This window comes from Sorex fumeus, unplaced genomic scaffold (assembly GCF_029834395.1).
Source record: "Sorex fumeus unplaced genomic scaffold, SorFum_2.1 ptg000030l, whole genome shotgun sequence".
Taxonomy (NCBI): Eukaryota; Metazoa; Chordata; class Mammalia; order Eulipotyphla; family Soricidae; genus Sorex; species Sorex fumeus.
Window position 1 is genome coordinate 20,979,822 of NW_026606087.1, and position 16,174 is coordinate 20,995,995.

The 16,174-nt window shown below is 41.7% G+C and overlaps 1 pseudogene; it reads right to left on the reverse strand.

The window, feature by feature from the left end:
- Window positions 1-12,958: 12,958 nt before the first annotated feature.
- LOC130025578 (uncharacterized) lies at window positions 12,959-13,111 on the reverse strand (annotated as a pseudogene).
- Window positions 13,112-16,174: the final 3,063 nt, after the last annotated feature.

A 16,174-nucleotide genomic window follows, 5' to 3' on the forward strand; every position in this document is an offset into this window, starting at 1 on the left:
GTTTAGTGGCTTGTCCAAGACTATAATGATTTGCAGAGTTATGATCAGATCTCTATCTGATTCCAAAGCTGGAGTTCTTTCCCAGCCTTAATAATCGCAGTTACTTAAGGAAAACACACATCCAGAAACAAATATCCATTTGTTGCAAATGTCTCTTTGTATCTGATTATAAACATTAAATACAAAGTTCTCAGGAATGGAGGGTTAAGGAAGTGGGAAGTGAAGAAAACTTACTTTTTTAGGACTCTTGTACGTAGTGATTTTTTTTTTCTTTTTGGGTCACACCCGGCAATGCACAGGAGTTACTCCTGGTTCATGCACTCAGGAATTACTCCTGGCGGTGCTCGGGGGACCATATGGGATGCTGGGAATCGAACCTAGGTCGGCTGCATGCAAGGCAAACACCCTACCCGCTGTGCTATTGCTCCAGCCCCTATAGTGAATTTTTTAACATGTCATTGTCATTCTTTTTTACAGTTAATAAGGGGGGGTGCAGAATACACCAAAATATATCATTTTTAGCTGTGAATTACTTTTGAACTAAAGGCAACCAAGACTCAAGAAAAGCAGGTTTTTTTGGGGGGAGGTGAGGATGTGGCAGAGAAGCTCACACCCTGTTTTGCTCAGGGCTCACTCCTGGTGGGGCTGGATGCCATGTGGCTGCAGGGACTGTGTCCCAGTCAGGTTCGTGCAAGGCAGGTACCTTATCCGCTCCAGCCCCCCAAGAAAAGAACTTAGAAAGCATCTGTACCTGAAAGAAAGCTACTATCAGAGATAATATTTTCACCTGTATGGTAAAGCAAACATTTGTTTGCCAAACATTCGGTCTTCTTACTTCCTGTGAAATATTTCCCACCCTTAGTTTTGAAACCATAAACCACTATTTCTTTCCAAAATTGAGGATATCAGCCAAGGAATTAAAATGGTTACACACACATATATACGTATATTAATAGCATTTTTGCACTATCCTTCCATTCATTGATTTGCTTGAGCGGGCACCAGTAACGTCTCCATTATGAGACTTGTTATAGTTTTTGGCCTATTGAATACGCCACAGGGAGCTTGCCAGGCTCTGCCGTAAGGGTGGGATACTCTTGGTAGCTTTCCGCGCTCTCTGAGAGGGATGGAGGAATCAAACCCGGGTCAGCTGTGTGCAAGGCAAACGCTCTACCTGCTGTGCTATCGCTCCAGCCCGCATATATTTATGGTAAATATATAAGGTTTTATATATAGTATATATAGATATACATATATACATAAACATATACACACATATAAAACATATACACATACATGTATACATATATGTATATTTAGATATACATATGTGTGTATATACATATATACACATGTATGTATGTATGAATACATATATACATAGAGAGATGCATATATACATATACATCTGCATATACACACAGATTTTCCTCATCTACTCTAAAAACCACATAAGATAGTATTTCTAATCTCTTTTTACTCATTATCCAACTTAGTGGTTTCCTCTTTTTTGTTTCTGTTCTTTTAAAAGATGAAATATTGAATATACAACTGAAATTCTCCCCAGTTCTCTTTGGTAACTTGGTAACTTGGCCTTGGTAACTGCCATCTTAACCTTGGGACTTACATATTTAACGTGCTTCTCCTTTTTTTTTTTAAAATAGACAAGAATAATGGATTGTTGTGCGTATTTTAGGTTTTATAGATAGTGCATCCCACTCTCACTCTTTTTACAACTCTTTTTATTCCCTTCATATTGTTTTTGAGATTCACCCACTGTAACTGCTGTATACTACAGAGTTCATTCTGAATACTACAGAATTCTGTATGCTACATAATTTCATTTTTAAATTGTACTGCAATTCGGGGCTGGAGCAATAGCACAGCGGGTAGGGCGTTTGCCTTGCACATGCCCAACCTGGGTTCGATTCCCAGCATCCCATATGGTCCCCTGAGCACCGCCAGGGGTGATTCCTGAGTGCAGAGCCAGGAGGGATCCCTGTGCATCGCCAGGTGTGACCCAAAAAGCAAAATATATATATATATATATATATATATATATATATGTACTGCAATTCATTTAAACATCTTTCTGGTCAACAAATAATCATAATCATATTATGAACGTTCTTTACATGACTTCCTGCTACATAGATGTGAGAGTTTTTAGGCTACATTCTTAAATACATCTGCTGAATCATGCTTCTTGAACATCTTCATCTTAGCCAGACTTTGCTTGCTAAGAAGATTGAATATCAGGAGCCAGAGGATCAGAGCAAGCAGGGCGATCGCTTTGCACATGCTTGCCGGGGCTTGATCCCCAGCACACCACACAGTATCCTGGGCCTACAGGGAGTGAATTTTGAGAGCAGAGCCAGAAGTAAGCCCTGAACACAGCTGAGTGTAGTCCCTTCCCCCCCAAAAAAAAAGAGATTGAATATTTTTTGCATTTCCATGATAAGGTGTTAATGTTCTTTATGTTGTACATGATTGTCCCACTTGATTTATCTTTAATTAAGGCTTTCCATCTTAATTTTTTAACCAAGTTTAAAACTTGTCTTTTCTTTTTGCTCTCACTTTAGCGTTGTATGTGTGGATTACCTTTCCTCACTGTGCCTTGGTTTTCTTATCTGTAAAATAGGGTTAATGGTGTTTACCTTTCTAGGTTTCTGGGAGAACTAAGTGAAACAAAGCACATGCCCGTAAAAAACTTATTCAAATGCCTGGCAGGAATTTAAAAGGCAACGATAGAAATCTTAGTGATAGAGATTATAACAATAGAGATGATAACAAAACAGTTTGTATTGAGATCTCGCTTTGTGTCAGATGTCCCAAGTGATTTTAAGCTCAGTGTCACACTCTTCATAGCAACCTCAAGGAGCTGATTCAGGTATTAGCTTAAGTTTTCAGATGAAGGAGTCAGTGTACATTGTTCAAAAAAATTGCTCAAAATGACAGAGATTTCTAGTTTAAATCAGGTCTGTCAGGGAGTTTGGACTTGACTCTGCAGACAGAAAATGGTGAATCCTATATTCATGAACCTATTTAAAAACAGTATTTCTGGTACCCTGCTACCTGACCCTGGGAACCCGAAGAGACCCCTTCCTGGTTGAGGTTTTCTCTGAGCACCTGTCAAAGGGGACCACTGCAAGTCTTAGAAGTGTGTCAGAAGTGAACTGCTGGTCCCAAGCAGGCATCAAAGCAGCCCCTCCCCCCACAGCGCTTTTTTTCTCCTTTTTGGGTCACACCCGCAATGCACAAGGGTTACTCCTGGCTCATACATTCAGGAACTACTCCTGGCGGTGCTTGGAGGACCATATGGGATGCTGGGAATAGAACCCAGGTCGGCCACGAGCAAGGCACCGCCTGACCCACCGTACTGTCACTCCAGCCCACCATCCCCATACACACAGCACTTTGGGCTCACATCTTCACCTCCACTACCTTATTATGATGAGAACAGCCTGGCTATCCCAAGCACATTAAACCAATAGTCCACTAGCCTATTCCAATCAAAATACTCCCCAAACTTAGCAAAATAACGGTGAACACAAGAATGTGAACAAGCCCGTTTTCACATTCTTGTGTTTACACATAATGTGTTTACACATAATGTGGGCTGGAACGATATCACAGCGGGTAGGGCGTTTGCCTTGCACGCAGCCAACATGGCCAACCCGAGTTCGATTTCTCTGCCCCTCTCAGAGAGCCCTGCAAGCTACCAAGAGTATCTCGCCTGCAAGGCAAAGCCTGGCAAGCTACCCATGATGTATTCGATATGCCAAACACAGCAACAACAAAGTCTCACAATGAAGACATTACTGGGCCCGCTCAAGAAAATCGATGAACAACGGGAGGACAGTGACAGTGACAGTGACTGTAGTGACACATAATGTAAAAGAACACATCCCCTCAAACTGCACTACTAATGGCCTTATATAAGGCACAGAGGAGCACCAAAGTGGTAGCATTCTTAAAGGGGGAAAAGGAGATCACCATTGACTGAGCCCATCTAAAATTCTCTCTTGCAGCCAGAGGGGGTCACTGATAGTGAACTAGAGGGACTGACCACCATACAACCACAGCAACATGAAGAAACAGCACAGATCCCCACCACAAGAAGTGGAAGAAAAGAGCCCTGAAGCCTCAACAGGGAATACCCACAACCTCTCCAATAAAGAATTCAGAGATGAAATGTTGAGGATGTTCAATGAGCTCAGAGAAACGGTGGAACAGGCATCCAATAAATTAAAGGAGGACATGAAAGAGGCCAACAAAATACAGGAAGAAATGAGAGCAGAAATAAGAAAGCTACAAACAGAAGTGCCACTAATTAAGGATTCAGTTGATAAAATTAAAAACTCAGTGGGTGCCCTCAACAGTAGAATAATAACAGTCAAAGACAGAATCAGTGAGCTTGAAGATGAGCTGTAGAAAGCATACAGGGAGCAACATACAATGAGAAAAGATCTCAAAATAGCTCTAGGGTGAATCAGAGACCTAGGGGATGAGTTCAAGAGGAACAACATAAGAATCATAGGAGTACCAGAAGGACAGGGAGGAAACCCAAATGAAGCAGCAAGAGTTAAAGATATCATTGCTTGCCTCTTTTGCAGACCACAACACCCAAAAGGAGAGAGAGAACACAGGGGATTGCCCTGCCACAGAGACAGGGGGGATGGGGGGATGGGGGTGGGAGGGATATTATCCATGGTGGTGGAAAATGGGCACTGGTGGAGGGATGGGTATCTGATCATTGTATAATTGAAACCAAAGCACAAAAAATTGTAAATCTACAACTGTAAAAAAAAATAAAATAAAATAAAGGGGGAAAAAAAAAAGATATCATTGCTGACAAGTTCCCAGAGCTGGAGAATGCAAGCATTCAGATCCAAGGAGCCTGAAGGGCACCAGCTAAAAGAGACCCTAATGAAAAAGACTCCAAGATGTAGCATAACCAGAATGATGGATACCAAAGATAGAGACACAATACTGCAAGCAGCAAGGTCAAAGAAGAAAATCACATACAAAGGAGCATCCCTTAGATTTACAGCACACTTACCAGAGGAAACCATCCCAGCCCAAAGACAATGGTGAGATATAGTGAAAAAACTCATTGAAATGAACGCCTCACCAAGAATACTTTACCTGGCTAAACTCTCACTCAAACTTGAAGAAATGATACACTATTTCATGGGTAAACGATAAGCACAGGAACTTTATAGACTCAAAACCAACTTTAAAGGAAGGACTAAAGGGGTCACTGTAAGACAAGATAAACCCACAAGCATAACAAATCTCTACAGAAAGATGGCACAAAACTCCATGACAATAATTTTCCTCAATATCAATGGTCTAAATGCACCGATTAAGAGACATGGAGTGGCAAAACTGAACCCAACATTCTGCTGCCTACAAGAAACGCATCTGAACAGTCAGAGCAAACACAGACTCAAAGTCAAGGATGGAAAACAATCCTTCAAGCAAACAACTTCTTCTTCAAAATATAAGGTGGCCATACTAGTATTCAACAACATAGATTTCAGGCTGAAAAAAGATTAGAAGGGACAACCAAGGACATTTTTTAATAATCAAGGGGTTGTAAATCTACAACTGTACCTCATGGTGTTTCACTAATAAAAATAAAAAAAGAAAAAGAAAAAAAAGACTAAAAAAGCATGAATATTAAAAATTAAGAAAATTATTAGATATGAAACTACTGTCACAAAACAACATTGCACTAAATTATATGTAAATGGTGAGAATAATAAATTAAGAGTGAAGATGTTCTGGGTAAGTTGGGTTTGGGATTCTCGTCGGTTTTCTTTTCTTTTTTTTTTTAACATGGAAAAAATACTATTGGTAAATAAATAAATAAATAAATAATCAAGGGGTATGGACATCAGGAAGAAATCACATTCCTAAACATATATGCATCCAATGAGGGGCCAGCAAAATACTTAAAACAACTACTAATAGATTTCAAGGAGGACATCAGTAGCATACAATAGTAGTCAGAGACTTCAACGCTGCCCTATTACCTCTTGATATATCAACAAGACTAAAACTCAGCAAAGAAGTACTGGCTTTGAAGGAAGAAATGGAAGAGAGAGGCTTATAGATGTATACAGGGCTTTTCATCCCCCCAAAACTGAATACACACTCTTATCCAGTGCACATTAAACATTTTCTAAGATAGATCATGTGGTGGGCCACAAAACATACCTCAATAGAATCAGGAAAGTAGAAATTGTGTCAACTCTCTTTTCAAACCATGACGCATTGAAGATAGAAGTTAATCACACACAGAAATGAACAATCAAATCAAACACCTGGAAATTAAACAACTCAATGTTGAATAATAACTGGGTCAGAGAGGATGTCAAGAAAGAAATCAAAAGATACCTGGAAACAAATAAGAATGAAGACATGAGCTACCAGAACTTGTGGGACACAGCTAAAGCAGTGTTAAAGGGAAATGTTATAACTCTGCAAGCATTTCTCAGGAAGGAAGAAAGGGCCCACATAAATAACTTGACTTCACAGCTCAAGATCTTAGAAAAAGACCAACAAAAGGAACCCAAATCAGGCAGAAGGAAGGAAATAATAAAACTTAGAGCAGAAATTAACGACATGGAAATCCAAAATACAATCCAAAAGATCAATGAAACCAAGAGTTGGTTATCTGAGAAAATAAACAAGATTGATAAACCACTAGCAAGACTCACAAGGAAAGAGAGAGAACCCTAATAAGCCGAATCAGAAATGAAAAGGGGAACATCACAACAGAGGCCAAGGAAATTAAAAAGTTCATTAGAGATTACTTTGAAAGTCTGTATGCCATGAAACAATAGAACCTAGAAGAAGAAATGGATAAATTCCTGGATTCCTATAACCTCCCAAGGCTGAGACAAGAAGATATGGAATACCTGAATAAACCCATTAATATCAAGAAAATTGAAACGGTAATCCAAAGTCTTCCCAAAAACAAAAGCCCAGGTCCAGATGGATTTACTAGCAAATTCTTCCAAACATTTAAAGAGGACCTGTTGCCAGTCATTTTCAAGCTTTTCCACGAAATTGAAGAAACAGAAACTCTCCTAAACAGTTTCTATGAGGCACATATCACCCTAATACCAAAAAGTGAACAGACACCACAAAAAAAGAAAATTACAGGCCGATATCCCTGATGAACCTGGATGAGAAGATCCTCAACAAAATATTTGCAAATAGAATGCAACAATTCATTAGAAATATCATACACCACAACCAAGTGGGATTCATTCCAGAAACGCAAAGCTGGTTTAACATTTGCAAGTCAATCAACATAATTCATCATATCAATAAAAGAAAAGATAAAACCATATGATCTTATCAATAGATACAGAGAAAGCATTTGACAAGATCCAGCACCCATTTATGATGAAAACACTCAGCAAAATTGGCATTGGAGGAACTTTCCTCAATATAATCAAAACCATTTACCACAAGTCCATGGCATTATCCTCAATGGGGAAAAACTAAGAGCCTTTCCCCTATGATCAGGGACAAGGCAAGGATGCCCACTCTCACTACTTCTATTCAATATAGTACTGGAAGTACTTGTCATAGCAGTTAGGCAAGAAAAATATATTAAGGGCATCCAAATAGGAAAGGAAGAAATCAAGCTCTATTTGCAGATGACATAATACTATATTTAGAGAACCCTAAAACCTCTACCAAGAAACTCCTAAAAACAATAGACTTTTATAGTAAAGTCCCAGGCTATAAAATCAATAACCAAAAGTCCATGGCTTTCCTATATGCAAATAATGAGAGAGAAAAAAAAGTGATATGAAAAAAGCAATCCCGTTCACAACCATGCCTCTTCAAGTACCTTAGAATCAGCCTAACTAATGAGGTAATGGACCTGTACAAAGAAAACTACAAAATGCTACTTCAAGAAATAAAAGAGGACATGAGGAAATGGAAACACATCCCCTGCTCATGGTTTGGGAGAGTTAACATCATCAAAATGGCAATACTCCCCCAAAGCGTTAGACAGATTCAATGTGATTTCTATAAGTATACCCATGAAATTCTTCAAAGAAATTGATCAAACGTTCCTAAAATTCATATGGAAAAACAAGCCCCCATGAATAGCTAAAACAATTCTTGGAGGAAAAAAAAAGATGGGAAGCATCACCTTCTCCAACTTCAAACTATACTACAAAGAGGTAATAATTAAAACAGCATGGTATTGGAGCAAAGTCAGATCCACAGACCAGTGGAATAGGCTTGAACATCTTTACACACACCCTCAAATATATGATCATCTCATCTTTGATAAGGGAGCAAGAAATGTAAAGTGGAGCAAGGAAAACCTCTTTAGCAAATAGTGCTGGCAAAACTTGACAGCTACATGCAAAAAAAAAAAAAATGGGCTCACACCTTTACCTAACACCATACACAAAAGTCATATCAAAATGGATTAAAGACCTCAACATCAAACCAGAATCCATAAGGTACAATGAAGAAAAGGTCGGCAAAACCCTCTACGACATTGAAGCTAAAAGGATGAAATGCCACTGACCAAGCAAGTGGAAACAGAGATAAACAAATGGGACTATCTTAAACTAAGACGCTTTTGTGGAATATAAAGTAACATAATAGGAGACTAACACCGAAGGATAGGAGAGTTAAGGGTCAAGGGATTGCTCCATGGCTTGGAAGCCAGTCTCATGTGCTTGGAAAAAAGGCAGCTGGGATAGAGAAGGGAACACTAAGTAAATGATGGTTAGAGGGCGTGCTCGGGAAGGTAGATGCGTGCTGAAAGTAGACTATGGACCAAACATGATGGCCGCTTAGTACCTGTGTTGCAAACCATAACACCCAGAAGGAGAGAGAGAGCATGGGGCTGGAGCAATAGCACAGCGGGTAGGGCATTTGCCTTGCACGCGGCCGATCCGGGTTCGATTCCCAGCATCCCATATGGTCCCCTGAGCACTGCCAGGGGTGATTCCTGAGTGAAGAACCAGGAGTAACCCCTGTGCATCGCCAGGTGTGACCCCCCCCCAAAAAAAAGGGGAGAGAGAGGGAAAGAGGGAATGTGCCTGCCACAGAGGCAGGGGGTGGGAAGAGATGGATGGGGTTGGTGGGAGGGATACTGGGGACATTAGTGGTGGAGAATGGGCACTGGTAGAAGAATGGGTACTTGAACATTGTATGACTGAAACGTAATCACAAAAGTTTGTAAGTCTGTAACTGTATCTCACGGTGATTCATTAAAATATTTTTTTTAAAAAAGATAAGAATTAAATAAGTTAAAAGTACCAAAAAGAAAACAGTGTTTCTTACTCTATCAGTTGTGATCAGAATTATTAGGTTGCTGTGTCAATGTAGAGGAGAGAAAAGACAAAATATTAGGGAAGTCAGATGACTTATTTATTTTTTTGCTTTTTGGGTCACACCCGGCGATGTACAGGGGTTACTCCTGGCTCTTCACTCAGGAATTACTCCTGGCGGTGCTCGGAGGACCATTTGGGATGCTGGGTATCGAACACGGGTCAGCCACATGCAAGGGAAACGCCCTACCCGCTGTGCTATGGCTCCAGCCCCGCTGGGTGACTTTCCGTGCAGGCCCTGATGCTTTGTTGGGCACCTGGGACATGCTGGGGACAGACACTTCCCTTTGTCCCGAGGCTGCCTGACTGAAATCTGATTCAGTGTTCCTCTAGATCTGACCATCGGCCTCCCAATGACCTTGTTTGCAATTCTGAACCCCCATCCCCCAACCTAAAACTGATTCTGTCCCGTTCTGGAAGACCATAATGAACAGTGATTCCAAAGTCTTCTCTTCTGTTTGGGAGAAACTGATCTTCCTGATGAGGAACAGACCTCTCCACTACAGAAAGATCAGCATCTGAAGGCTGAACTGTTTCTGGAAGAAGATGCCTGGTCTGAGCTGAGACCTGCAAGAAAAAAAAGCCAGCCAAGCGGGGCAGGCCAAGATTCAGGCCGAAAGCAGAGTGTTGCCAGAGAGAGCAGTGGCTCTTCTAGGGAAGACTGTTTCAAAGCACTTCCCGTGACTGGTATGTAGAACACAGCGGTGAGGCCTGAGAAGTGGGTCAGGTGCCAGAGAATGTCATTAGTCGTATCAGGTAGTTTGAACCTGAGCCTGAACAGGAAAATCACTGGCCGATGTTTATTTAGAGGAGGGCACTGATAGTTCGATTTAAGAACTGCTAGGCAGTCAACGGCACACAGACTAGATCGTGGGGCTGGAACAGAGCCTGAGTTTCACAGGCCTGCATTCAGTAAGTCCTAAGCTGGGACAATGACAGGGGCAGAAGGAAGGAGTGCACAGGCACCCGAAGTCTATAGGAGCTGATGAAAGTTGGCTGGGTGTGGAGGGGGAGGAGTTAAGGCTGCTTTCTTAACTGGGTCATGGGTCACAAATTTCACTTAGTGAAAACATTGCCAGAAGGGAAACCAGTTTGGAGGGGAAATGATGAGATTAGGATACACCAACTTCGAGATCCTTCTGAAGTAATCAAGGAGAGCTGTCTAGAAGATAATTGGAAACGCAGGTGGATGGGACATTCCCCTACTTGCTCATTCAATATCCTCTTCTCCTTTTTCCATCTTCTTTTTCCTTCCTTTTCAGTATCCTTTCCCTCTTCTTTTTTTGTTGACTTTTTAACAAAACTCCAATTTACTTGGCCCAGGTGAAAATTTCCATCCTCCTAGACTCTCTTGCCAGTCTTCCCAGCTCTCTATGGTTGGTCATGAGACCCAGTTTGGAGCAAGACTGAAGTGGCCGTCACTGGGTGGAGGTTCTGGGGAAATGATTGCTTTCCTAATAATAATAAACGGGGTTGCTGGAGCTCACCTTTCATCTTCTCCTTCCTGCTTAAGCAGAGGGTTGTGACACTCGGAGAAGAGAGAGTGACAATTGTGACAAAGGCCTGTGTGAAGAGAGCCAGATCAGAAGGACAGAAGGATTTTGGCATCATACACTTGGTACATAACCCCAGGGTACGTCACCCCAAGAATAATAAATAACTCTAATTTAATTTAGCCACTGGGGTTGATTTTCTTTCACCTGTAAACAAACTTGATCTGAACTAATCCTGGACGACAGATCTGGATGAAAGATGGAGATTTGAGTCAGCAGTTGGATGGGACCTGACCAACCAGCCTGTGCGTTCATATAAGAAAAACAGGCTCTTTTTTTCTTTTAATGAATTAATTTTTTAAATACATCACAGTGAGATACACAGTTACAAACTTGTTCATAATTGGGGTTCAGTTGTACAATGTTCAAACACTCTTTCCCTCATCAGTGTACATTTTCCACCACCAATGTCACCAGTTTCCCTCAAATCCACCCACCCCCACCTCTATGGTGGACGCTTTTCTTTTCTCTGTCTCTCTCTCTCCTCTCTCTCTCTCTCTTTCTCTATTTCCTTTTGGACATTATGGTTCATAATACAGATACTAAAATGTTGTATATCCCTTTACCTACTTTCAACACTCACTTCCTGTCCAAAATGATCATATCCAATTATTATGCTCATACTGGTCATTTTGAGACCCTCCACCTCATACATACACCCTTGTAGCAAAAACAAGGCTCTTAAAAAATCTCAAGTATCAGTGATCTTAATTTTTTGGTTTTTGGGCCCCACTGGGTGTGCTCAGGGATTACTCCTGGCTCTGTGGTAGTGAACTGAGGGGGGTTGATTTGTAGGCAATGTTGAATGGAGTAATTCCTGTTCACAGGGCAAATATCTTTGAGTTGCTAATGTTTCCTAAACTCTTTTATGGCTCTCTGCTCAAGGATCACTCCTGGTGGAATTCAGGGCAGCAAATCTGGTTGGCTGCATCCAAACCCAGTATCTCTCTGATCCTCTAAACAAAAGACTTAATTTTTAGTCAATTAATTCTTGCTTCCATTAAATATTTGGTAACACCTCGGTACCTAGCCAGTGGCTGGTAAAATGTGCTGGTGGCAGCTTACCTCCAGGGTATGGCGTGGTTAGGATTTGGCGCTGACTTGGGAAGACTTTGCTTTCCAAGAGCCTCTAGAATTAATTACCTCAGGAAGGCTTGTGCTGGGATTGCCCAGGACTTGTCCTGCAATTTAACCTGACTGGCCTGTCTTTAGCCAAGGTCACTCACCAGGTCCTTTTAATCTATTAGAAAATGGTTGGGTTAATTTTCCTGATTCTTCTCCTCAAAAAATAAATAAATAAAATAAACAAAAACCAAAATAACTAATACCTCGAACTTCTTTTCCCTGACCCAAGGAAATGTTACTGCCTTTCTTGAATGCATCTATTCTCTTCGATAAAGATATTCCCAGATGCTTTGTCTTGGCATATCAAAGTGGAACAGCTCTCCCATCTTCAGTCCCTGACAATGGTCCCCATCCCTGCACACACACAACCCGCCGCTCTGAAAGGCTCACTCTGCCCACACTCCTCTTGCCCTTTCCAGCCCTTCAGGCTGTTTTCTTGCCCAATAATGCTTTCTCCCACCTTCTGCTCTGGCTGACTGCCCCCATCCACCCACTGCAGTCAGATGAATTCTCATTTTCTAGCAGCTGGGGATGGCTGGAAACACGGGCGTGGGCTACCTCCTCTTGCCTTTAGACTCTCTCCCCAAATCCTGCTGATTCTGTCTTTCCGAATCTGCACATTTGCCCCCCTCCTCTCCACAACTGTTAACCAAATCACAGCAAGAGTCTTCAGGGTCTTCTATCTCTAGTTTTCCTCAAGTCCAGCAACTGCGCTGGCACACAAACTCCTACACAGACTCCTGGACAAGTGAGAGAGGCTATGGTAGAATCTAAGGACTACAGGAAAGAGTGTCGGAGCAGATAGCACAGTGGGTAGGGCGTTTGCATTGCACACCGCCGACCTGGGTTTGATCCCTGGCTTCCCCTATGGTCCCCCAAGCATCACCAGGAGTAATTCCTGAGTGCAGAGCCAGGAGCAACTCCTGGGCATTGCTGGGTGTAACCCCCTCCAAAAAAAAAGAAATAAATATATTTTTAAGGACTACAGGAGAATCAAACTGATAAGAACAGATACTACACTTGATCTTAGCCAAAAGGCCGAGTGGCGATCAGTTGCAAAGCCCTGCCCAGACCCCTGGGTATCGAGGTGAGTACTGGGGGTACTCACTGCGCTATATCTTATTATCTAGTTCTTAGTCTGAAGAACCTGGCAGGCTACCAAAAGTATCCTGCCCACACGGCAGAGTCTGGCAAACTCCCCGTCTCATATTCAATATGCCAAAAACCAGTAACAATGATGGTTCTTATTCTCCTGACCCTGAAAGAGCCTCAAATGTGGCACTTTCTAAAATCTCAGGGCTAAGATGAAGGAGACGTTATTGGTGCCTGTTCGAGGAAATCGATGAACAACAGGATGACAGTGACAGTGACAGACAGGAGAATAGAGGCCCCAGCTGGGAGGGAACTCATCCTAGAGAAGCCAGGATTGTGTCTGCAGGTTGTGGTCTGTTGAATGAGGGACACATTCTTCTTCACTGAGTAGAGGAAGTGTTGACAGGTTCTGCCACAATTGTGCCTCCCTGTAAAGCCAAGGGTAATAGCCTGAGTGATCTTCAGATCACTTAATCAGTGGCGAAACCTACACACTTGGTTTCTGTGGCTTTAACTTTTCCTTTGAACTTATGAAATGGTGTAATATAGCTTGTGAAAAATCAGGTTACAGTTTGCACTTCTTTTGTTGTCTTGAGAACTAGTAGTAAATGTGGAATCTGGTTAAAAGCTTTCGAAAATGGGCGTTTCATTTGCTAGCTGAAAATAAAGACAAGCTTCAGAAATAATCTAAGTTCTCAGTATTACGGGAATAGTAAACTAGAAAAGTGATAATTGAGTGGTAAAATTATACAATAATTAGGTGGTATAACTATAAAAGTGAAAACTGATTTGACTATTGTGTAAACAAAAAATTTTTGGTGGCATGATAAATGCCTGAGAAAGAAGATGAGGAGTGGGCAGGGGAATGAAAAGGAAGATGAAATATAAAGGCAAGACGATCTATCATGAAAAAGAACTATGGATAAAATGTTAGAAAATATACTGAGGTGTTAATAATGATTATTTCTAGATGGTGGGATTATGAATAATTACTGGGTCCGCTCGAGCAAATCGACGATCAACGGGAGGGCCTTTACTTTACTTAAGAATGTATTAATCTTTTTAAAAAGCAACTTTATTGAGATATTAACATATCATACAGTTCAGTTATTTAGAATATTTAGTGTTCAGATCAGAAATTTTGTGTTTCTGATGGTCTTTTGGGTGTTTTTGCATGCTGTCATGCATCCACCATCACAACCTAATTTCATTTAATTTTAAAAAGTGAAATGGTTACCGGACTCCATGCCAGGCTATTTCCCTTGGGGTGCCCCAGAGGGGGGCGGGTGAGAGCCCTCCCTGCCCCAAGGGACCCAGCTCTGGCAGCCGAAAACCTCCACAACCCAGCTGCCACCACGCTCAAGGCTGATCCCCACATGCTCCCCACCTTGCATATGAGTGAACATATTCCTGGACTGCACCAAAGCCGCAAAAGCAGTTGTGTGATACATCATAAGACACTCCCTACCCATTCTCCATGATTACCACACCATATTCGATGGGTTTCAGATAGTAGGCAACAAATCATAGAGGGAAATAAATATGCATAGATACATATTTTCAGATATATATATCAAAGCTCACATCACCCAAATTTTAACAACATGTTAGTGATATCCTATAGAATGTCTCAATGGGTCCTGCCAAAATAGAGCAATCTTCACACTGTTTCATATATGAACACTTTTTTGCAAGCATGTTCAGCAGTTCTTCATAACAGACAATACGAAATATATTCTTTCGGTTGTGTTTTGGGAAAGGGATTGGGGCTTAGAATGGAAACATCTCGAATTTGGTGGTGGGAAGGTATAATGGTAGTGGGATTGGTGTTTGAATATTAAATGTAATCAAATACTGTCAACTAACTTATAAAATAGGCCCTCCCGTTGATCATCGATTTGCTCGAGCGGGCCCAGTAACGTCTCCATTGGAGACTTTGTTGTTACTGTGTCTGGCATATCGAATACGTCACGGGGAGCTTGCCAGGCTCTGCCGTGCGGGCGAGATAAAAAAATTTAAATGAAATGGTTGAAGGTTGGAGTATTGTAGTGGTAAAATTCTTGCTTTGCATGAAGCTGACTGGGATTCAATCACCCTATATGAACCCCTAAGCACCAGAAGTGAGTCCTGAGCACAGCCAGTATAGCCCCAAACCACCCCCGCCCCAGTCAGGGTCTGACATAAATGAGGCAAGCACTCTACTGCTAAGCTGTATTCGTGAACTTACTTTAGTGTTTTGTTTGTTTTTTTGAGGGGACGCATCTGGCAGTGAGCAGGGACTTCTGGCGCAGATTTTGGGGGGTTGTTTCTGTTGGCACTCAGGGGACTATGCGGTGGAGAGACTGAATCTGGGACTTTTGCATGCAAGGCATATGCGCTAGCCTTTAAGCTCTCTCCCTCGACATTCTAAATTTTTATAAGTTGCAACACCCCATAATGTTCACTTCAGGTCAGTGCCCAGGGTCTGCCTGACCACACTCTGTAGTGGTGGTGTGGGGACAGTCATGTGATGTCTGACTCGCCTGGGCTCTGCCTCTTGAGAAATCTCCCTAATTTTAGAACACTTTCATCATCATCCACAAAATGTTCACCAAATATTCTCATTCCCATGTCCTCTTTCAGCCAGCCACTAGTTTACTTTTTATCTCGATAGATTTGCCTCATGGATGGTTCAAAGGAAGCAAATCATACAATACAATATCCTTTGTGTTTGGCCTTTTGGAAACCACAGAGCACTGTGTTTTCGTTCATGTCCAGTCGTGTGTCAGCATTTTTTTCCTTTTTGGTTTTCTGTCTTGTTTTGTTTGGGAGCCACACCTAGCTGTGTGGATTACTCCTGGCTCTGTACGCAGAAATACCCCCTGTCAGGGTGACCATGTCAGGGTGCTGGGGATTGAGCCCAGCTCTGCAGTGTGCGTTGCAAGGCAAGACTATCTATCTATCTATAAGACTATCACTGGACTATCATTCTGGCCCCTTCATTCCTTTTTGTTGCCAAATAATAGTCCATTGTTGGGTATT